Raw genomic sequence first — 23,498 nt, 5'->3', positions numbered from 1 at the left:
TGAAAAGTGAAAGTGAAGTCGCTCAGTCGTGTCCGACTCTTCGCGACCCCATGGACTGCAGCCTACCAGGTTCCTCCGTCCATGGGATTTTCCAGGCAAGAGTACTGGAGTGGGGTGCCATTGCTGAGAATCCAAATTAGAAGACAAACAAAAATATAATTTTGCTCTAATAAATTATTTCCTCTCCTTCCCTAATCCATTTCCTTTCTTTCTTCCATTTTCTCCTCCCCTTATCTCCCCCTCCTTTCCTTCTTTCTATTACCCATATATCCACCCATTTCTCTACCTCGCCATCCTACACCCTTTCTTTCCTTCCTTATATTTAATCAGTTATAATTAATGATGATCAGAGCTAATCTACATGTTGAGTTTATGTTGAGATCTGTGCCAAGTGGCTACACACATTCCAAGTGAAATGTGTTACTGATGAGGAAATTGAAGCTTGAAACTGTAAAATAATTTGACCAATATCACAAAAGTGAAAGGTTAGGGGCTGAAATCCAGCTGTTTCTAACTCCAGCCCAGCCTCAACCGATGCTTCCTGGCATATATAAGCATAAATATTTAGACTGTATTTCACCTTTCTATTTGTTTTGTTCACATACTTATATAATGCCCCTTTCATTAACTATATACAAGCAGAAACAAAATAACCTATAAAGTCATAAAAGGGAATATTATCAACATCACCCCAAAATACAATTCCTCATGGGAAATGAGCCCTTAACTTATATTACATTTTTCACACAACAGTCATAAGTTAGTGAAATAATTTGGTCACAGGCAAATAATTTGCTGTCCCCCACACCATTAAAATATAACATCCTGGCTGCCTTAGGATTAGATCCTCATTAGAGGTTTTCAAAGTTGGGCTGGCTGGCAATAATTTCCAGGCATGACCACTTGAGCTTATAAAACCAACTCCATTATGTTTAAATTTTTCCTTAAGGACTTACAGTTTAACACAGAGAACTATGTTCACTATTTCATAATAACTGATAAGGGAAAATAATCTGAAATTATATATATATATGTATGTATATATATATATATGTGCAAAGAATCAGACACAACTGAGTGACTAAAATTCATAGAATTATGTGTGTGTATATATATACATGTATACATATGTATATGTGTGTATATACATATACATATATCTGAATCACTTTGCTATACACCTGAAACTAACACAACACTGTAAATCAACTCTACTTCAATTGACTACACTAAAGCCTTTGATTTATGTATCACAGAAAAATGAGGAAAATTCTTACAGAGATGGGAATATCAGACCACCTTAACTGCCTCCTGAGAAACCTGTAGGCAGGGCAAGAAGCAACAGTTAGAACCAGACATGAAACAACAGACTGGTTCAAAATTGGGAAAGGAGTACATCAAGGCTGTATATTGTCACCCTGCTTATATCACTTATATGCACAGAACATCATGTTAAATGACAGGCTGGATGATTCACAAACTGGAATTAAGATTGCTGGGAGAAATACTAACAGCCTCAGATATGCAGATGAAGCCACCCTGATGGCAGAGAGTGTACAGGAACTAAGGAGCCTCTTGATGAGGTTCAAAGAGGAGAGTGAAAAAGCTGGGTTTAAAACTCGATATTCAAAAATCAGATCATGGCATCTGGTCCCATCACTTTGTTCCAAATAGATGGGGGAAAAGTGGAAACAGTGACATTTATTTTCTTGGGTTCCAAAATTACTGTGGATGGTGACTGCAGCCAAGAAATTAAAAGACACTTGCTCCTTGGAAGAAAAGCTATGACAAACCCAGACAGTATATTCAAAAGGAGGGACATCACTTTGCCAACAAAGGTTAGTATAATTGAAGCTATGATTTTTCCAGTAGTCATATATGGATGTGAGAGCTGGACCGTAAAGAAGGATGAAGACCAGAAAATTGATGCTTTTAAATTGTGGCACTGGAAAGACACTTGAGAGTCCCTTAGACAGCAAGGAGATCAAACCAGTCAATCCTAAAGGAAATCAACCCGGAATATTCATTGGAAGAACTGATGCTGAAGCTGAAGTTCCAATACTTTGGCCACCTGATGCAAAGAGCCAACTCACTGGAAAAGATACTGATGCTGTGAAAGATTGAGGGCAAGAGGAGAAGGGGGCAGCAGAGGATGATATGGTTAGATAGTATCACTGACTCAATGTACATGAATTTGAGCAAACTCCCAGAGACAATGAAGGACAGTGAACCCCTCATGTGCTGGGGTTACAAAGAGTCAGACACCACTGAGTGACTGAACAACAACAAATACTTCAATTAGAAAAATAAAGTTAAAATATTTTTTCTCTTATGTTCCCTTCTTCACTTAGGAAAAATCCCTCCTTCCTGATCCTATCTCTTCTAACCTCCAACCCTTATTACACTAAATTGATTTTTCTTTTGTCTCTAACCCTGATAAATTAACTAATTCCTTAGCCTGGTGGCTTAGGTGGTAAAGAATGTGCTTACCTACAGGAGACCTGCGTTCAAACCCTGGTCAGGAAGATCCCCTGGAGAAGGAAATATCTACCTACTCCACTATTCTTGCCTGGAGAATTCCATGGACAGAGGAGCCCACAGTCTATGGGGTCACAAAGTGTCAAACATGGCTGAGCAACTAACACTAGCTTTAACTAAAGGGTTTCCACAACAGTCCTTGCCTCTTTCTCATCAATCTCCTAATGTCAATCATTTTGCATAACATTTTTGTGAAAATGTGACGCTTCACTGTCTTATAGAGTGTGAATCCCAAGTTTCTTAAAACAAAGTGTGCCCAGTAGTAACTCTCACACTCAGAGCTTATAGAGAAAGGAGATAACATAAAATGATACCCATTATCTGATGGTGGTTTAGTCACTAAGCTGTGTCTGACTCTTGCGACCCCATGGACTGTAGCCCACAAGGCTCCTCTGACTATGGGATTTCCCATGCAAGAATACTGGAATGGGTTGCCATTTCCTTCTCCAGGGGATCTTCCTGACCCAGGAACTGAATCCAGATCTTCTGCATTGCAGGCAGATGTTTTTTACCAACTGAGCTATGATTATCTATTAGACATTTTATATATATCACTACACTCTCCCTTATGATTAAGACCTAAAACTGAAGCTGACATTTTAAGTAATGTATCTATTAATATTATTGTACAGTTAAAACATGGCTGAACCAGGTTCTGAACCTGTACATTGCTTCAAGTTATTTTATTTTTATTCCACACGCAGATACACAGCTCCTTTTGTGAAATTCCAAGTATTGAAATTTTTGTATGATTCACAATGATACAAGCCTTTTGGTCACTTATTTGTACTAATTCTTAGACTCTGAAAAACTCAAAAATGCTTTCTTTTTACATTTCTTTTTTTCTTTCCTGGATTCTCTGGTGGCTCAGACCATAAAGAGTCTGCCTGCAGGAGACCTGGATTCGATCCCTGGGTTGGGAATATTCCCCTGGAGAAGGAAATGGCGACCCACTCCAGTATTCTTGCCTGGAAAATACCGGGGATGAAGGAGCCTGGCAGGCTATAGTCTATGGGGTCGCAAAGAGTCTGATACGACTGAGTAACTTCACTTTCTTTCTTTTTTCTTTTTCTTGCTTACCTTTGAAAATAACGTAGGATTTTAAAAGTTGATATATTTATTAAAGTTTATCTTTCTAATTCATACAGTTTTCTTACATATTTCAGATTTATTAGAGGAATTTTTAGCTTCTTACATTTGTAAAAACATGTACATGCATACTAGACTTCCCATGTCCTAACTCTGCTAATCAAATATCAGTATGTACCCTCACTTAAGTTTCACTCTGAGGTTTATTAATGAAGTGTCTCACTCATTTCCAGTTTTCCTATGTTATTAAACAACTTCACATTCTGTAATTGACCCAAATAGCTTCAACAGCAATGAGCAATGTTGAAATGTCATACTACAGCAAATTTTGAATATGAAATTATTCCTATTCAAAAATTTGAATATAAATAAAATAATCATTGAAATTCTAGTGATCATAATTACTGTGATACTGTTAATTCTAAAAACAAATATACATTCATTTTAAAATTTTATGATCCTTTTAAAATTGATCATAAGATTAGGATTTTGGTGTTCCTAAAATTAAAAATCCTTAATATACAGGTAGATGGACTCATTATCCATATCTTCAAATTTCTTTAAGGTCATCATATAGATCCTGGTTACTACAATTCAGATGTTTAATGCTAATAACCATAGCATGGACCACAACTTAAGTTGTTAGAAATCAGTATGACTAGTGACTTAACCTGAATGGAAATCTTTTTGTTTGTTTGTTTGAGAAGTTGTTCCAACCTCCTCCATAATACTTGGCAAGTGTCTATGCCATTACAATAAACTTGACCATGGATAACATGATTTTTCTTTAAATGACTGCAGCCTTCATTATGTTTTTCCCCTTTTAATCCAAAGTACTATCATTGTATGAATATTTTCTTTTTAGCTTGGTCTTATTCTCTAATAGCTACAGTAATGTGAAACAACAAATTGAATCTTCTAACAAGTACCCTTGATTCATCTTTACACTTTTCATAATTTCTATTTTGACTCACTCATCTATAAAATGAATCTTGGACCAAATGATTTCCAAAATCCTTCCGGCTTGAACATTCTATGTGCCTCAACTTGATGGAAAAGCAGTGTACTGCCCAAGCATAGAAAACAATTTTCAGGCTCAGATACATATTTAAAAAATTGCAAGTCCAATAGTTGCTGCCATAGAATTTTGTCACATTTTTTTACATTATACTACCTGAGTAAAGGCACTTCCATATCAAAATGCTACAAATTATAATGCAAATGCCCATTTTACATGTATACAAGTAGGTACAGAAAAGTAAGTTATCAATGTTTTGTGCTATGCTATAGGCCAGTCAAGAGTTAAAGTTAAGGAAGTGTAAAAAGAGTTGAAGTTTGCCTCGTATTCATCACACATCTGCCTTTCAATCTTCCTTGACAGCTTCCTTTCCTTCCCCTTACCTCAAATCTTCCACTGAAGTAATGTGTCATTTATCACAAGGGAAAATTCCTATGGATGTTTCACTGAATTTCAGGATTTACAGCTCACTCTTTTGTTTACTATATTCTTTAATGTATTCTTTGGCAGATGGTAAAAGCAAAGTAATTAAGGAATATAGCTTTATTACTGGTTATGGATTTGATATTTATCACCAGAAGGTAATTTATAATTTTTGATTCTAAATACCACTATCTAAAGCAAATCTTTTACTTGCACAGTCACAAGATTTTAAGGTGTACTGAATGAAAACAAAAACACAGACTCGTAAAATTTCGACATTTGTTCTTAAATACTCCTATTTCTAAGTTCTTAACTGAAAAATTCAGCACGAGACTTCTTTGTTTCAAGGCACTTTCAAGACAATTTTAAAAGAAGGAAAGCAGATGAATGATGGAGCTTCTACATGGCAAGGCTGCATGAGGGAAAGATCTAGGAAAGAAGTAAAAGAGTGAGATACAAATTTAGCTAGGAAAGCTCTCATGAGAATGACAAAGAGTCATGGTATTTTAAGACCAATGATTCAGATGGGATAAAAAGAGAGGCAGGAAAACATAATTCACAGAAATATCAGCTAGTATGTGAATTTTTCAAGAAGGGACCAGGTAAATTAAACTCAAGGTAATGAGGACTTGGCTGACTTTCTTGATAGGAAGGCTCTTGGTGGGCTCTTATAAGGTAAAGGCAAGATACTAGTATGGTTAATGGGAATAACCCAGAAAATGTCCATGATTACTACAGTGATATCAAAACTGTAGGGGATATTTAATGGAATCTTACATTATGTGGGTGCAAGTCTTTTCTCTGCAATTTGTCATGTTGTTTTTTAAAATGAATTTTTTATAGTAGTTTTAGATTCATAGAAAAATTGAGAGGAAGGTACAAAGATTTTCCACATATACCCTGCTTACATGTACATATGCATAACTTCCTTCATTATTAACATCCTTCATCATAGTACAATTATGTTGACTGAAAGAAAAGTGAGTTTAGCTTTATGCAGGAAATCTACTGAAGACTACAGCCTGGGAAATAGTTTCTCACAAGCTCTGAGGGGACTGCTCTGAATAGGTAGGGAAAGAACCAGTAGGTCTATAAATTTTGATGCTGGGAAATACATGAAGTCTAGCATACACCTTGGTAGAACATTCCTGCTAATCACAAAAACAGATATCTCAAGTTAATGATTTTATTGCTTTTCTAGGTATGGGAAGATATAAGAATATGGGGTCATTGAAATTCTTTCTTAGATATGCATCTAACTATCTAGGGGCTGTATATCCAAAACACAGAATGCTTCATCCTATTTTTTACCATCCTGAATTCCCCCCAGGTCATACTGCTGGTAGGCAACTACAATGGGTTGTTACTTTACCTTTTGTATAACTGGGTGATGAGCAAGACTCAGTCCTTTTTGTTTACAGCTTCAATTGATGGACCAACATTAACACATCATTATTACCCAGAAGTCATAGTTTATATTAGGTTTACTCTTGTTGTTGTGACCTCTGTAGGTGTGGACAAATGTATAATGACATGTATCCACCATTATAATTCCATACAGAGTAGTTTTACCGCCCTATCAATCTCCTATGCTCCACTTTCCTCCCTCCCTAATCCATGGAAACAACTGACCATTTTACTGTCTCTATAGTTCTGCCTTTTGCAGAATGCCATATAGTTGGAATTGTCTATGCAGATTTTTCAGCTTGACGTCTTTCACTTGATATTATGGTATTTAAGTTTCTTCCATGAATTTTCATGAAGGGTCAAAAACACAAGGATACACTCAGAGGATCACAATAAGAACACAATGAGAAACATTAGGAAACTGAAGCTGCCTGAGGGAATAGTGGATTTATCTCTCCCTTCAGGGTGAGTACTACTGAGCAGAATGGCAGGTACAGTGATTCACATTCTTATTTTCCCTGAAAAGATTAACTTGCTTATCTTTAAATATCTTGTTTTATTTTTGCTAAAACCCTTAGTTTAAATTTTTTGTCAGTTTAATGCAAAATAATATTAGTACACTCTATGATTATGGTTGGTTATTGTCTGAATAGAACTGTATGAAATGGCATCGTGAACAAAAAAATAGGAGGGATTTGTGCAGGAAGATTCTTCCTTTTGCATACTCTGCAGAAAAGAACATGCTGAGGTGAAGTCACCTTGAAAGATATCACCATTTTCTCCCTCCACTGGGCAAGGCAGGCATCTATTTGTCCAGTACCACATGGTAAAAGTTACAGTGGGTGTAGGAGATGGGTTTCTATGGGTGCTCATGCATACTGGTAATCTACAGCACCAGGATTTTTCATTCACCATGGTACATGAGATAATTTCTTTTTCCTTCAAGCTTGATGATAAATCACAGGTGGTAAAGGGCCTCAGGATCACAAAGACATTGGGGAATGACTGGATGTGTGACAGCCGGAGCGGGCAGTCGCACTAGTAGATTTTTGTTATGGGGATGATGAGGTTGGTGTTGTCAGATATGCAAAAGAAGCTGGGAAGTCATACTTTTAAAATTTCTCTAACTTTCAACAATCAATTTTTGCTGAAAAGCTAGGCGGACCGACATTACTCCAACCAAACAGAGCACATTTTTGGCCAGAGACTGCCTAACTCAATGGGGGATGGTGTAAGGTTGTGAGGCTAATCTAAATGAAATAATTGAAGAGGAAACACCAACTCTGAAGACACATTTGATCAAAGGTAGGTTTTCCTGAAGAAACACTACCATGGACAGGATCCCTCTGGAAAAAGCCATGCCCATAATCCCCTGCGGCTTCCTTGGTAGCTCAATTGCTAAAAAATCTGCCTGCAATGCAGGAGACCCCAGTTCAATTCCTGGGTCAGGAAAATCCTCTGGAGAAGGGCAAGGTTACCCACTCCAGTATTCTTGGGCTTCCCTGATGGCTCAGATGGTAAAGAATCCACCTGCAAAGTGGGAGACCTGGGTTTGATCCCCGGGTTGGGAAGATCCACTGCAGGAAGGCATAGCAACCCACCCCAGTACTCTTGCCTGGATAATCCCATGGACAGAGGAGCCTGGCGAGCTACGATCCATGGGGTTGCAAAGAGTCAGACACAACCGAGCAACTAAGCACAACAAAGAATCCCCTGCACACTGAGGTGTACACATGCAAACTAATAGCCTCCCTTTCCCTATCCAAGCCAAATATACAGAGTGACTACCACATGCTGAACAATGGCACCTTCTGTTACCCCATCACTCTGTCCTACTAAGCAAGAGAATGAGGGAAAACTAGCTTAGGAGGTAATGATACAGAGAAGAAATCTAACAATTGCCTGGAAGGATGAAATCTTCTGACATGGTGAAACTAAGCACAAAGCAAGTTGAAGAAACTTAGTAGTTTTAAAAACAAGACATGAATATTTATTTAAAAAATTAGAAAAATAACTTAAAATATGTTTTTGGTCATGGTTAATTTAGTTTTGAGTAGATTGTAAATTCTCTTTTTTATACTTGCTTCAGGAGATAGTGAAGGACAGAGAAGACTGGCATGCTGCAGTCCATTGGGTCACAAAGAGTCAGACGTGAACGAGTGACTGAACAACTTGCTCTATAGAGCTTCATGTTTTTAACTAATACCTCGCACAATACATTGCACATGGCAGATGTGCCAAGTTGCTGAATTGATTTGTCACTGCAAATACAGAAGAAATATGTACTAAAAAACCTTTTATCTATCTCAGTGCAAATTTTCCTATATGAAGACTTACAATTCCCACAGAGATCTTGAAACATAATCAAAAATCTAAAGGGAAAAATATATGAATGGAAAATAGCAATAAAAAAAAGATTTAGTCTAGATTTTTTTTTTTATTTTTAAGTAAAGTTTTGAGTTCAAAATTAGTTTAAAATTACAGGAGAGTCAGTCCTACTTTGCCTCAAGACGGTGGGGGAGAACAGTGGGAAAGAGACAAGGATGAGCAAGGTCTAATTTTTAAGTACGTACATGTTTTCTCATGTATATAGAAGAGTTCCCAAAACATTACAGAGATTTATCTATATCCTTCATCCCCTAGTATTAGCAGTTTGCATAAACATTGTACAGTTATGGAAACCAAGAAATTACTAGAGCTACAATTCTGTTAACTCTAGAATATACTTGAATTTTGCCTTTTTTTTGTAATGTTCTTTTCCTGTTCCAGAAACAGGCCGGTGTCTCACACCTCATTTACCTGTCACACAACCTCATATCTGCAAACTTTAACATTTCCTCAATCTTCCCTTGTCACTGACACTTTGAGTTGTACTGCAAAGGTATTTTGCACAATTTCCTTTGAGTTATAATTATCTTATTTTTATGGTTAAATTGACTTTATGCATAATGCCAGGGAGTGGCTCATAGTTTTTAACAATTGCCATTATTATATCATTTGCAAGTCTATAGACAGGTACCTTCAACTGTCTATTCTTTTTATAAATATTAAGAATATTGGGATCAGGTTGGAGGTCACATGCATACTGATGGCCAATTCATGTTGATGTATAGCAAAAACGATCACAATATTTAAAGTAATTATCTTCCAATTAAAATAAGTAAATTAATTTAAAATAAAGAATACCACTACATAAATTTCTTGGAAAAATATATCTGCAAGACAAATTCCTAAAAGTTGGATTTCTGAATCAAGAAGAATTCCTGGATATTTTGATAGACATTTGCTCCCAAGTTGGCACTAATTTACATTATCATCAGCAATGCTCTCCCTACTAATTTTTCAGTAATCTATGTTTTCCCTATAATTTGAAATCATGGCTGTTTTTATTTTACTTTTTATTAGGGTAATTTGTGTACAGTTTTTGTCTTCCCTAATATATAGTCAACCTGTTGGGGACAGAATTGTGCCTTTCAGTGTTTTGGAAATAATGTATTACACATCAGAAAAATTCAGCAAATATTTATTAAATGATTGAATAAATAATGTCAGCATTAGACTTTAATTCCAGGTTACTTGCCTCTAGGCATCAGGTCACAACTGGTGAACTACTGTTTCTAAACAACGGTCCAAATATGCAATAAGGAGATGTGTACCAGGTCGTCACCATTAAGTAATCATCATTATCAAGTAACTTTGGCATCATGGTCTCTGGACTATAGAAATTAAACATAGCTTGTCTTACAGAATTGCTATATTCTAATAGTTTAAAAAAATTAAGATAAGAGGCCCAAAATGGAGTCACTTTGCTAATGCCATATCATGAAACCAAGACTTAATTACAGTTGCAGCTTCTCCTAGGAGTGAAGATTTAGTCAATCTGGAATTACCTTGTCAATCTTAGTGAGGAAATCTTCCCAGTAAACCTCTGACATCCCCTAAAGGAAGGTGACTTTACCACAGTCCACTTTCTCCTCATCACTTCCTCATCCTACCCTCTCCTGCCTAGAAAAGTCTTTCATTTTGTACAGATCCTCAGAGCTCGCTTCTATCTGTTAGATATGATGCTGTCCAATTCATGAGTCACTGAATAAAGCCAATAAGATCTTTAAAATTTACTTAGCTGAATTTTAGTTTTTAACATTATATAGTCAAGAAGTTTATTTGGAGGAGGGAGTGGTTAGTCCCAGCAGCAAGAAACACATTGTATGTATTTAGCTTCTCAATGCAGTGTTATACAGAAAGAAGATCTAATAAACTTCAGTGAAAGTTCACATTAATAGAAAAGAAAAACATGTAACTGATGACACTTCTAAATGATTTCACTCTTACCAGTAGTTAAGCGGATTGTTCAAGCAGGTGAGTTACTGTCTCTTAGAATTCTATCTTGAGTGACCTACTCTTAGTGAAGAACTATTTGAGTAAGATTTAATGTTCAGAACCACCTGCTATAGCAGAATTCTCTTTCATCACAGTCTGTTCACGGCAAAGCTACCACACTGTAAAGGTTGTTCGAAAGGGTAGCAGTTTTCTCTTGGGTGTGTTCTTGGCCCCTTACATCAACTCAATAGTCCCTGAGAGGTGTTGGGCCAAACTTTTTCCTTCAGGCATGGATCAGAACTGTTATGGATGCCTAAGACCTTAAAAATCTCAGAGAAAAGGACTGAAAGAAACTTAATCAAAGGTTATATATTAATTACAGAACTACATATCAGAGTTTTAATTTTTCCAGAAAGATTAAGTTTCAGTCCACGACCATAATGATAATGTAAGAGTATCTATAAAATAGTTATGACCAGAACTGTCAGCTCAACAAAGAAAGGTATAGATTATTAATAATTTTTCCACGTATTCTGGAAGCTTGTCTTAGATTCTTCAAAATTATAACTTTAAATGCCTTCAAATGAGTGTCTACTTTGCAATTAATGTTATCTTTTGTTATAGAAAAAAAAAGAAAACTTGCTCCAATTATTCTTTCTCCTAATTATCTTTAAAAAAGACAACAGGGAATGGCTCTTAGCAGTAGTTTTGACTTGATAAGGAACTTTTATAATATTTTGGTTTAGCTCTCAAAGGCTTTAATTTACTTCAATTAAAACAATTTTTGCAAGTCTATCACTTCTATATTATTTTATCCCCTTTTAACAGAGGTTATCTGAGAAACTATTAATAGTTAGAGAAATTAAGCTGTTGTGATTAATACATATTTCCCCTTGAATACAGATACCTGAAAAGGAAAGAAGCCTCAGGTATTTAATTTTGATAATGCCAGATTTCTGGCACTTCATAGTCACAGCCACAGAGATGTCCCTTCATGGTAAAGCCCAAAGTCTCACATTATTTACCTCAAAAGTTATTTTAGCCTGAATGGTTCAGATTGAGGCTTCCACAGTTTAACTCCACATTGCCTCTCTAGCCACTGACACTCTAATTCAGGCAATGTCTCCTCTACTCCGTGCCTGAAATTCATTCAGTGATGGAAACTTACACATGAGAAGTATTTTCTTCCTCTCTAAACAAGATCATGAGCCTGGAATAAACGAACAGTTTAGTCATTTAGGTTTTAAATATTTGAAAGCTTATAACCACCTCTTGAAGCAGTAAAGCTATTTAAACCTCTAAATATAGTAATGAGCAATAAACACACACAGTTTGATACTTAATAACCCATATATACTCGCAATTAAAGTGATTGCATCATAATGAGTTTTGCCTCATAGCAGGGGAAGCTTGTCTAAATACGTGTCACTGGTATTTCAGGTTAAAGTCAATTTCGCATGAGAGTGCCACTGGAGATTGGAAACTCTATGGGTACACTTTGCTGTGGAAAATATTGGCATCATTAAATAATCTTCACTCAATTTGAACTGTAGAGAGTAGGTCAAGAGGCTGCATTGCTTTTGTCCATTTTTTGCCTGTTTGAAGGCTGCCCAGTCAACGTGCCTGAAGCTCAGAAGCTGGAGGGTTCAAGCTAATTTTGAAGAATCGAACAAAGGCTGCAGACTCTCAATCTACAAAAGTGTAGAATACAGATTTCAGCAGACAATTCTCTACCTTGATTTTATACAATTTTACACTCACAGAAATAAGCTCTTTCTCAAGCTAAGTTCCAATAGAGGGGCAAGTATTCATTCTGTCTGAAGCATACCTGATAAACAGCTTCACAGAGAAAGAGGTCACCCTTTGACCAAACCTAGACAGCATATTAAAAAGCAGAGATGTTACTTTGCCGACAAAGTTTTGTATAGTCAAAGTTATGGCTTTTCCAGCAGTCATGTATGGATGGGAGAACTGGACAATAAAAACATCTGTGCATCAAAGAATTGATGACTTTGAAGTGTGGTGTTGGAGAAGACTCTTGAGGGTCCCTTCAACTTCAAGGAGATCCAACCAGTCCATCCTAAGGGAAATCAACCCTGAATATTCATTGGAAAGGCTGATGCTGAAGATGAAGCTCCAATACTTTGGCCACCTGATGTGAAGAGCTGACTCATTGGAAAAGACCCTGATGCTGGGAAAGATTGAAGGCGGAAGCAGAAGGGGATGACAGAGGGTGAAATGGTTGGATGGCATCAGTTCAGTTCAGCTCAGTCACTCAGTCGTGTCTGACTCTTTGAGACCCCATGAACCGCAGCTTGCCAGGCCTCCCTGTCCATCACAAACTCCTGGAGTCTCCCCAAACCCATGGTCTACTTTCAATAGAAAGTAGACCAATTTCACGTGCTCCCACTTGCTGCCTCACCTAGAGCCTGATACAGAAACACACTATCATATCCCTGGTTGTATGATACAGAGACACATTATCATGTTCCTCGTCATGTGTGCTGGCCAGCGGTCTTCCCTACTCAACTCCTAGCAGAACAACACAAGAGGTCCTAGTGCTGCCCATGTAACAGGGAGCTTGAGGGGACTGAATGGGAAAACTCTGAGATATTTCAGTGATGGAAGATACTTGAAGATTTTACAAAAAAAAAGGATCAAAACCTCTATGTATCTCCCCACAGAGAAACTATTGTCATCTCCAGACCTTCTAGAAAATTCTTGAGAAAGAAACACTTAGGAATTCTTACAGAGCATCCTTTTTTGTAATACATTCTACAAACACCTCTAAAAGACACAAAGAGAAATAACACATGGTTTTGCTTTCAACATCATAACCTAAAACACAATTTCACAAATATCCATAGAGACATGGACAGAGGAGAATATTAAGCCAGTTTTTCACTACAGTCAATAGACTATTTCAACTTTGCCCAAAAAAGACTTTTAATCTTCTGATCCTGAAACTTCCCAGCAGGAATATTAAAATATGATTTCAAATTAAAGTTAAACAGTATTATAAATAAGTTACCCTATACTTGTTTTATATACATGTACATGTACTTGTATATAAAACAAGTTTGAGGCGGTATACTTCTCAAGTATATGTCCTTATTAGAGAGCTCAGTCTTTATAAAAGCCATCAGTGTTCTCCCGTACTGCACTGACTCTTCAAGCTAACTTCTGGGCACTGATTCACTGACACTGAACAGCTGCTCTCCAGGCACCTGTCATGGAGGATAACCCTGGCCCACTGCAGCAAAACTAAGCCGAACTTGTTCAAGAGAAACAAAAATAAATGTCTGGGAGAATTTGTAATAGTTTTAACTCATTTAAGTTACAGAACCCTCCTTTTCATTCCCTAAAAGAAACAGAGATATCACACAGAAGCCAAGATCAGGGATGAAATCAGGCCTCAGAGATAGATTCATATCTGTATCTTACATGTGTTTTCATCTGAATACCTGATCTATGGCTCCCTCTATCTACTGGTCAACTTTTGCTACTTGAGTTCACAAGTCTGGCTGAAGATGTCTGCGTGCTAAGTCGCTTCAGTCATGTCCAACTCTTTGCGACGCTACGGACTGTAGCCCTCCAGGCTCCTTTGTCCATGGGATTTCCCAGGCAAGAGTACTAGAGTGGGTTGTCATGCCCTCCTCCAGGGGATCTTGCTGACAATCTTGACTATACATGAGTTTATTTTAAAGTTTTAGCCTCAAGAAAAGAAACTATCACTATCACCTCCTTCTCCATCTACTGTGCTCCCTCCACCTATTCCAATTACAATTAACAAGGGAAAGAACTATGATTACTCAAGTGGTAGCCTTGACTTATGCTGAACTAATAAATCATGGGCAAAGAATAGGGTCTAGAGTAAATACCAGCTTGGTCCATCTTGGAGCAGATTCCTATGCTTGATTCAGCTGAAAGGTTGAGTTCAGTTCAGTTCAGTGGCTCAGTCATGTCTGACTCTTTGCGACCCCATGAATCGCAGCACACCAGGCCTCCTTGTCCTTCACCAACTCCCGGAGCTTACCCAAACCCATGTCCATCAAGTCGGTGATGCCATCCAACCATCTCATCTGAAATGTTAGAACTATGCTTTATAAAATTGCTGCTCAGTTCAGTTCAGTCACTCAGTCATGTCTGACTCTTTCTGACCCCAAGGACTGCAGCACGCCAGGCTTTCCTCTCCATCACCAACCCGCAGAGCTTACTCAAACTAATGTCCATGGAGTCGATGATATCATCCAACCATCTCATCCTCTGTCAGCCCCTTCTCCTCCTGCCTTCAATCTATCCCAGCATCAGCGTCTTTTCAAATGAGTCAGTTCTTTGCATCAGGTGGCCAAAGTAATGGAGTTTCAACTTCAGCATCAGTTCTTCCAATGAATATTCGGAGTTGATTTCCTTTAGGATTGACTGGTTTGATCTCCTTGCAGTTGAAGCGACTCTCAAGAGTCTTCTCCAACACCACAGTTCAAAAGCATCAATTCTTTGGTGCTCAGCTTTCTTTATAGTGCAACTCTCATATTCATACATGACTACTGGAAAAACCACAACTTTGAGTAGACAGACGTTTGTTGGGAAAGCAATGTCTCTGCTTTTTAATATGTTGTCTAGGTTGGTGACAGCTTTTCTTCCAAAGAGCAAGTGTCTTTTAATTTCATGGCTGCAGTTACCATCTGCAGTGATTTTGGAGCCCAAAATAATAAAGTCTGTCACTGTTTCCATTGTTTCCCCATCTATTTGCCATGAAGCGATGGGACCAGATGCCATAATCTTAGTTTTCTGAATGTTGAACTTTAAGCCAACTTTTTTCACTCTCCTCTTTCACTTTCATCAAGAGGCTCTTTAGTTCTTCTTCAATTTTTGCCATAAAGGTGGTGCTATCTGCATATCAGAGATTAACGATATTTCTCCTGGCAATCTTGATTCCAGCTTGTGCTTCTTCCAGCCCGGCATTTTGCATGATGTACTCTGCATATAAGTTAAATATGCAGGGTGACAATATACAGCCTTGACGTACTCCTTTTCCTATTTGGAACTAGTCTGTTGTTCCATGTCCAGTTCTAACTGTTGCTTCCTGACCTCAATTTCTCAGGAGGCAGGTCGGGTTGCCTGGTATTCCCATCTCTTTAAGAATTTATAGCACACATAATTACTGCTATAAGCACAATCCCTTTAAAGCACACATTATTGATGTGATCAGCTTACTATTATGTAAATTACAGGGAAAAGAAAGGATGTGGGTGGGTGGGAAATGGGAAGGCAACACATTGGGGCCCACAGTAGACATTTAGGGATTCCATTTCTATAGAAACTCTAAAATGTAATGTTTATTACTTGATAACATCAGCAGTAACTGCCCTGAGGCCTTTAGCAGATGAGGAGAGTCTATACAAAGACACCCTCAAGGCATTCACTATGAGGATGTTGTTTAGGATCTTATTTATTATTTCATGCAGATATACAAGAAACTCATTCCAGATCTCAGTTTGAGACAAATATATTTTTGTTTTACGGATCCCAGGGTACGTGTAACAAAACATGTTCTCTTCACATTTGCTTCTGGATATTCAGAAGTACTAAGCATATTTTTAGATGTCTTCTGTATTTTATCCCCCATCTTGATTCATCTTTTTTTAAAAAAAGAAACATTATTTTTGCCTGTGATTCCTCATTTATTTTAAATCTTTTTCCTTGTGATTTTAGGTACTTTTAAGCTACCCCTTCTATCTTACTGAATTGATTCTGGAATTTAAAAAATCTCGAGTTTAGAAAAAAATATTTTCATATTCAGGTCTATATCTCAGAAAAAATAATTTTTAAATGGAAAAATAATTTTTAATTGGCAAAACTGAATGTTTTTTTGATACTATAAAAAGGAGGAAAATTTCCCAGGGCTTGCTCAGCAAGTTTCAAGTTATTTTTCTGTTTTGGCAGTCCTAGTTAGAAATCCTTCTCTTCCTTCTATTTACTCATGCTCTGTTGTAATTACTGCTTCTTGGTCCCATAAGCCTTCAAGTTTCCTTCCAAAAGTAAAGATAGCATGTTAAAAAAGTCTCACATGGTTAGAAAGTTCAAAACATATACCCAAAAGATACAAAATGAAGAGTAATGCTGTGTTTCAAGCAGCTTTTCATGTGTCAAGAAAAGAATAACTGCCTGTGTTTCACTCCACAGGGAGACAGGCATATACGTGACCCTCCTCTGAAGTACTGACTCTATACAAACTCAGAATCTCTTTTACTCCACCCCTGTATCAACTTGCTATTGAAACACAAGTCATTCAGGTAAGTTTTCAGCATAGCCTGGATAGCCAGATTAGAAAGTCATCTATCTCTAAGTGCTGCCTTTATCGGAAGCACTGCAGTTAACTTGTGCTTCTCAGCTCTTAAAAGAGCTCTTTTTGTCTTTAGCCCAGGCAAGGTGCTAGAGGCCCAGCCCTTTGGCATCTCTAATTCAGTCATGGCCTCACAGCTAGGCATTCTGGCATGTCATGGTCAAGTGCCTTGTAACTAGAAAACATCCTACCACAACTGGATAAAACATTTGCTTTCTAGCCAATGTCCACATATGTTTGACCTGTTATAACCCATCAAAAATGCTAAAATAGTGATGTATTCACAGTTAAACAAATAGATAAGCATGTTCTTTTGAACTCTTTTTCAACTATACTTGTGTCTCTTGATTTCTTCCCCCTTAAACTTTATTTCCCAGAAACATACTAATTCCTGCAACTCCACTCTGTGGAGGGTGATGTTATCTATAGGCGGGGTGACTCTAAGGAAGGAGGCTGGAGTTGGCATGCCCACCACCAGGAGTCTTTTAGCTCAGGGGACTTTTCAAAGCTCTTCCATCCCAGAAGTTCCAGCATCCTTTGGGTTCAGTAGGCTTGGCTTGGCTGCAGGAGGACCTCCTCCCACCCCCAGAGCTGGAGATTCTCCCGGTCCTTCAGTAAACGGCTCATTGCCAGGTACATCTTCCTAGCACCCTCAGATCCAAGACACTCTAGCCCTGGGATCCAAGTCTGCTCAGGTTCCAGAAATGTGACCCCAGCCTAGGTCACCATGTCTGAAGGGACACGAGTCAGCATTTCCTTTTCCTTTTTTTCTTTTGTATCATTTGAATTGAGGCATATAAGTGATTTACAATGTTGTGGATATTTTTCCCCAATAGACAGAAGTTTTATGCACTTATTGGAGAAGGAAATGGCAACCCACTCCAGTATTCTTGCCTGGAGAATTCCATGGACAGAGGAGCCTGGCAGGCTGCAGTCCATGGGGTCGCAAAGAGTCAGACACAACTGAGAGACTTCCACTTCAACTACACTTAAATCCTCTCTTTTCAGAAATCTTCAGTGATGATACTTCAGATTGCTAGCAGGGGGTTACCAAGAGTTATCATTTACTGAAGTAAAAATGACTGACCTTTGACAGCAACTCACTGCTGGCCTTTAAAATACCAATCACCTATTTTTACTCCATTCTCTCTCTAAACATGTTAAGCACCAAGCATTGGATTTGTAAAGGTTAACAAGACACATTTTTCTGATCCTTGAGCAGCTTGGAGCCCAGTACAGGAGACATAAATGTAAAAAATTAAGTTATGACTTAATGTGTATGAGGGAAAAACCTGAAGCAATGACAAAACGCTCTTAGAGAATATTAATAGGACAAAGGAACCAACTTGGGATAACATTTTAAAGATATACTGTCCTTTGAGCTGAATTTTAAGATGGGTGGTTAGAGGTTTGGAAAAGAAAGGATGTCACAGCAGGTGCCTAAGATGCAATCTGGGTAAAGAACCACAGCAGGGCTTCTCAACTTCAGCACTACTGGCACTTATGGCTGGAAAATTCTTTGTTGTGGAAGGTTTCCCTGTGCATTTTGGCATGTACCTGGCCTTACTCACTACACATCAGTAGCAACTCCCACAAACCAAGTTGTGACAAATAAAAAATGCCTCCAAACATCACTAAATATTCCTTGGGATTGAAAGCAAAGTTGACCCTGGTTGAGAACAACTGACCTACAGGAATTAAAGCACCAAATATGGGCAGGGGCTGGTTAATGGTGACTGAGAGGGAGATTGGTGCTAGACTGAAGGGTCTTATGTTGTTGCTGTTTAGTCGCTAAGCCATGTCTGACTCTTTTGTAGCCCCATGGACTGTAGCCTGCCAGGTTTCTCTGTCCATGGGATTTCTCCCCCAAGAATACTAGAAGGGGTTGCCATTTCCTTTTCTAGGGGATCTTCCCAATCCAGGGATCAGTCTCACATCTTCTGCATTGGCAGGCAGATTCTTTACCACTGAGCCACCAAGGAAGCCCAAAAGGTCTTAGCTATTGTGCTAAAATTATATTGAATGATTTGGGACATTTAAACAGAGTCCTACATTTCATTCATATTAATTTGTATTGCCTCTCCAAATAAACCCTGAATACTTAGACTTTATAAGCAGTTTAATACTGCATATATCAGAGATATTAATCAGTTCCTAAGTGTACCCTGAGAAAGGCTACTTCTTGTTTCCAGTACATATTTGACTGTTCAATTTCTCTTCCACATGCTGTTTGATCGTATTTTTAGGAATTTCTTAGGTGTCACCATTGACATCACTCCATTCTGTTGCCTCGAAGCAAGAATGGCAGTCAATAGCATTTTTAAAATAAATCACTGAAAGGTTACATGTCCAGGTGTATTACATAATTAAGTGAAGGAAGGGGAGAAATTAAGGAAAAGAAGGAAAAGAAAGATGCTAATGGCAGAAGGAGGAAATATTTCAACACAGTATTAAACACACAGCTCTTGTGTAGTGAGAAAATTGGCTCTAAACAAATATAAGCAATGACATTCTTTTTGGAAAAGAAATAAAAGATCTTTTCCAAAGGAGACTATTAAAGTTATTAATATGCTCTATGCCATAAAAGGTCTGATATACTGCTGAAAAGTCAGTCTCACTGTTGTATAGTTAAACCTTGTATTTAATCCTCAAAAATGACTAACAACAAAAAGGCAATGCTAAATTGAGAACTGCTAACTATGATTTTATGGCAAAGGGCAACTTGTGCATAAGTTTGAAAGACCTAAAATCCTGCATTTGGGATCAGATCACACTAAATATTATGTGCTTTTGAGGCCATCGTTCAAGCCAGAGCTTTGAGAGTCTGACACCATGAAGTAGCTGCCTGATAAGGATCAAGGCATAGAAAGTACAGTGCAAACTAGTTTCCTGAATTTTAAAGGCAGGATCGCCATGCACATCAGGGTGTAAAGGGAAGACACTGGTGCCACAGAGACACAGCTCAAGTGAGACTTTCTTTTTGTAACTAAGGTTTGGAACAATTTGATGCTGAATGCCTCTGTTCACCTCAGGAGATTTTGCAAGAGAAAAGAGAGAAACAAGAAGAGACATCTCTGGAGATTATTTTTCAAAAAGTTATCTGGTGGCCTTCAGTAACCCAGCATGTTGTCCTGAAAAAAGACTTTTTGACTCCGTTGACTCTAGTGAAAAGATGCTCTCACTTCCCATTTTCTCAGAGAGGTAGATAAGGAAATTTTCAAGTTGAGAACTGTATATAGTACCATGTGTTATATATATATATACATATATATATAGTTATATGTAGTTTCACAAATAACTATATGTTATATATAGTTTCACAGAGGTTTTGTGCAATTACTGTGCTTCTTGATTAATCTCTTTTCCCAACTTTTTTATTGTGGTAAAATATATTTATCATCTTAACCGTTATTAAATGGTTCAGTGATATTAAATACAGCCACAGTTATGTGAAACTATCACCACCATTCATCTCTAGAACTCTTTGTCTTGTAAAACTGAAACTCTATACCCATTAAACAATAACTCTCTATACCCTTCTCTCCCCAAATCCTAAGAACCACAATTCTAATTTCAGTCTCTATGTAGTTGACTAATCGAAGCAACTCTTAACAAGTGAAATTATACAGTTTTTGTCTTTTTGTGACTAGATTTTTTTCACTTAGCATCATGTCTCCAAAGTTTACCCATACTGCAGTAAATCTCAGAATTTCCTTCCTTTTAAAGAACTGAGTAATATTCCATTGTACAAATATACCACACTTTCCCCAGCATCATTTGTTGAAAATACTGTCCTCTCCCCCTTGAATGGCCTGTATATCTCTGTCACAAATCATTTGACCATATATGTCAGGATTTATTTCTGGCAGTGCTATGCTATTCAATTTTCTATTTCTATCTTTATGCCAGTACATACTGTTTCAGTTACTGCAGTTTTGTAGTAAGTTTTGAAATTAGAAAGCGTGAGTCCTCTGGCTTTGTTCATTTTCAAGATTATTTTGGCTATTTGAGGCCTCTTGAGATTCCATATGAATTTTATGATGGGTTTTTCTATTTCTGCAAAAAAAAAAAAAATCATTGGGATTTTGATAGGGATTGCACTGAAATTGTAAACCTGCTTGTATACCTACTTTCAGTCACTACTAATGAAGAAAGTACTGACAGCTTAAAAATATTCTTTCATTCCATCAACATGAGATGCACTCCCATTTATTTACATCTTTAATTTCTTTCAACAATGCTTGGTAGTTTTCATTTCATTTCATTGGTAATGCTAATGCCAAAAAATTTTACCCTGTTTTAATGCTGCTGCTGTTGCTGCTGCTGCTGCTAAGTCGCTTTAGCCGTGTCCAACTCTGTGCGACCCCATAGACGGCAGCCCACCAGGCTCCTCCATCCCTGGGATTCTCCAGGCAAGAACACTGGAGTGGGTTGCCATTTCCTTCTCCAGTGCATGAAAGTGAAAAGTGAAAGTGAAGTCCCTCAGTCGTGTCCGACTCTTCAGGACCGCATGGACCGTAGCCTACCAGGCTTCTCGGTCCATGGGATTCTTCAGGCAAGACTACTGGAGTGGGTTGCCATTTCCCGTTCCAGTTTTAATGCTAGTTTATACAAATAGAATTTTTTTAATTTCTGTTTTCACATTGTTCTGTTGATCTATATAAGGGCAACTGATTTGCATGTTGATTTTATATACTATATCTTCTGTGAGTCTAAAGACAAACAAGTAATTTTTTAAAAGCATTAATATCTTATTGTATAGAAAACAAACAGGACAGTTATAAACCATTGTTACTAGGAGTTTTATAATACCAGCTTTTATAAAATACTAGCTTTTATAAAATTATAAAATACTAACTTTTATAATTTTATACTAGTTTTATAATTGCTCATGTATTTACTTTTATTTAGATCTTTATTTCTTCATGTGGCTTTCAGTTGCTATCTAGTGTCCTTTCATTTCACCCTGGAAGGAGGAACTTCTTCAGGGCAGTCTAGTCGCAATGAAATCTATCAGTTTTTGTTTCTCTGGAAATACCTTATTTTCTCCGTCTCTTTTAGAAAATGGTTTGTCAGATATGGCTTGCTTGTGCTTTATTTTTTTCTTTAACCACTATGAATATATCAGTCAATTTCTTCTGGCCCCCAAAATCTCTGATGAGAAATTTGCTCATAATTTTACAGAGGATCCCTTGTATGTGACAAGTCACTTCTCTCCTGTTGCTTTCAAGATCCTCTCATTATTTTGTCTCTCCTAGGAGAAGGCAATGGCATCCCACTCCAGTACTCTTGCCTGGGAAACCCCATGGACGGAGGAGCCTGGTAGGCTGCAGCCCATGAGGTCGTGAAGAGTCGGACACGACTGAGCGACTTCACTTTCACTTTTCACTTTCATGCACTGGAGGAGGAAATGGCAACCCACTCCAGTATTCTTGCCTGGAGAATCCCAGGGACGGAGGAGCCTGGTGGGCTGCCGTCTATGGGGTCGCACAGAGTCAGACACGACTGACGCGACTTAGCAGCAGCAGCAGCAAATCTGATTATAATGTGTCTTGTATGAGTCTCTGGGTTCATCTTACTTGGAGTTCACTGACCTTCTTGGATGCTTACATTCATATCTTTCAGCAAATTTGGGAAGTCTTCAGTTCTTGTTCCAATATTTCCTCTGTCCCTCCCTCTGTCTCTTCTTCTAGGAATCCCACAATGTATATTATTGTTCCATTTGATGGTGTTCCAAAGGTCGCTTGCTCAGTTGCTAAATCGTTTTTTGACTCTACGACCCGTGGACTGTAGCATATCAGACTCCTCTGTCCTCCACTACCTCCAGGAGTTTTCTCAAATTCATGTTGCACTGAGTCAGTGAAACTAACCATCTCATCCTCTGTCACTCTCTTCTCCTCCTGCCTTCAATCTTTCCCAGCATCAGGGTATTTTCCAGTGAGTCAGCTCTTGCCATCAGGTAGTCAAAGTATTGGAGCTTCAGCTTCAGCATCAGTTCTTCCAGTGAATATTCAGGGTAGATTTCCTTTAGGATTCACTGGTTGGATCTCCTTGCTGTCCAAGGGACTCTCAAGAGTCTTCTCCAGCACCACAATTTGAAAGCATCAATTCTTCAACACTCAGCCTTCTTTATGGTCCAGCTCTCACATCCGTACATGACTACTGGAAAAACCAAAACTTTGACTACATGGACCTTTGTCAGTAAAGTAACATATCTATGCTTTTTAATATGCTGTCTAGGTTTCTTATAACTTTCCTTCCAAGGAGCAAAAATCTTTTAATTTCATAGCTGAAGTTACCATCCACAGTGATTTTGGAGTCCAAGAAAACAAAGTCTGTCACTACTTCCACTTTTTC

The 23,498-nt window shown here is 37.9% G+C and overlaps 2 long non-coding RNA genes across 2 annotated transcripts in view; one reads left to right on the top strand and one right to left on the bottom strand.

Moving 5' to 3' along the window:
• Window positions 1-23,498, top strand: part of LOC145521161 (uncharacterized) — a 117,510-nt gene that overhangs the window by 43,564 nt on the left and 50,448 nt on the right. Inside the window, exon 4 of the long non-coding RNA XR_014065181.1 lies at window positions 16,982-17,091. This is a non-coding gene — a long non-coding RNA (uncharacterized LOC145521161). The remainder of the gene's footprint in view (window positions 1-16,981; window positions 17,092-23,498) is intronic.
• The window catches only part of LOC145521162 (uncharacterized), a 483,033-nt gene continuing 480,508 nt past the window's right edge, over window positions 20,974-23,498 (bottom strand). Inside the window, exon 9 of the long non-coding RNA XR_014065185.1 lies at window positions 20,974-21,197. This is a non-coding gene — a long non-coding RNA (uncharacterized LOC145521162). The remainder of the gene's footprint in view (window positions 21,198-23,498) is intronic.

This window comes from Giraffa tippelskirchi, chromosome 9, assembly GCF_054371585.1.
Source record: "Giraffa tippelskirchi isolate mGirTip1 chromosome 9, T2T-mGirTip1v1.2.pri, whole genome shotgun sequence".
NCBI classification, from domain to species: domain Eukaryota; kingdom Metazoa; phylum Chordata; class Mammalia; order Artiodactyla; family Giraffidae; genus Giraffa; species Giraffa tippelskirchi.
The sequence above is the reverse complement of the archived record's forward strand: the minus strand, read 5'-3'. Positions and strand labels throughout refer to the sequence as shown.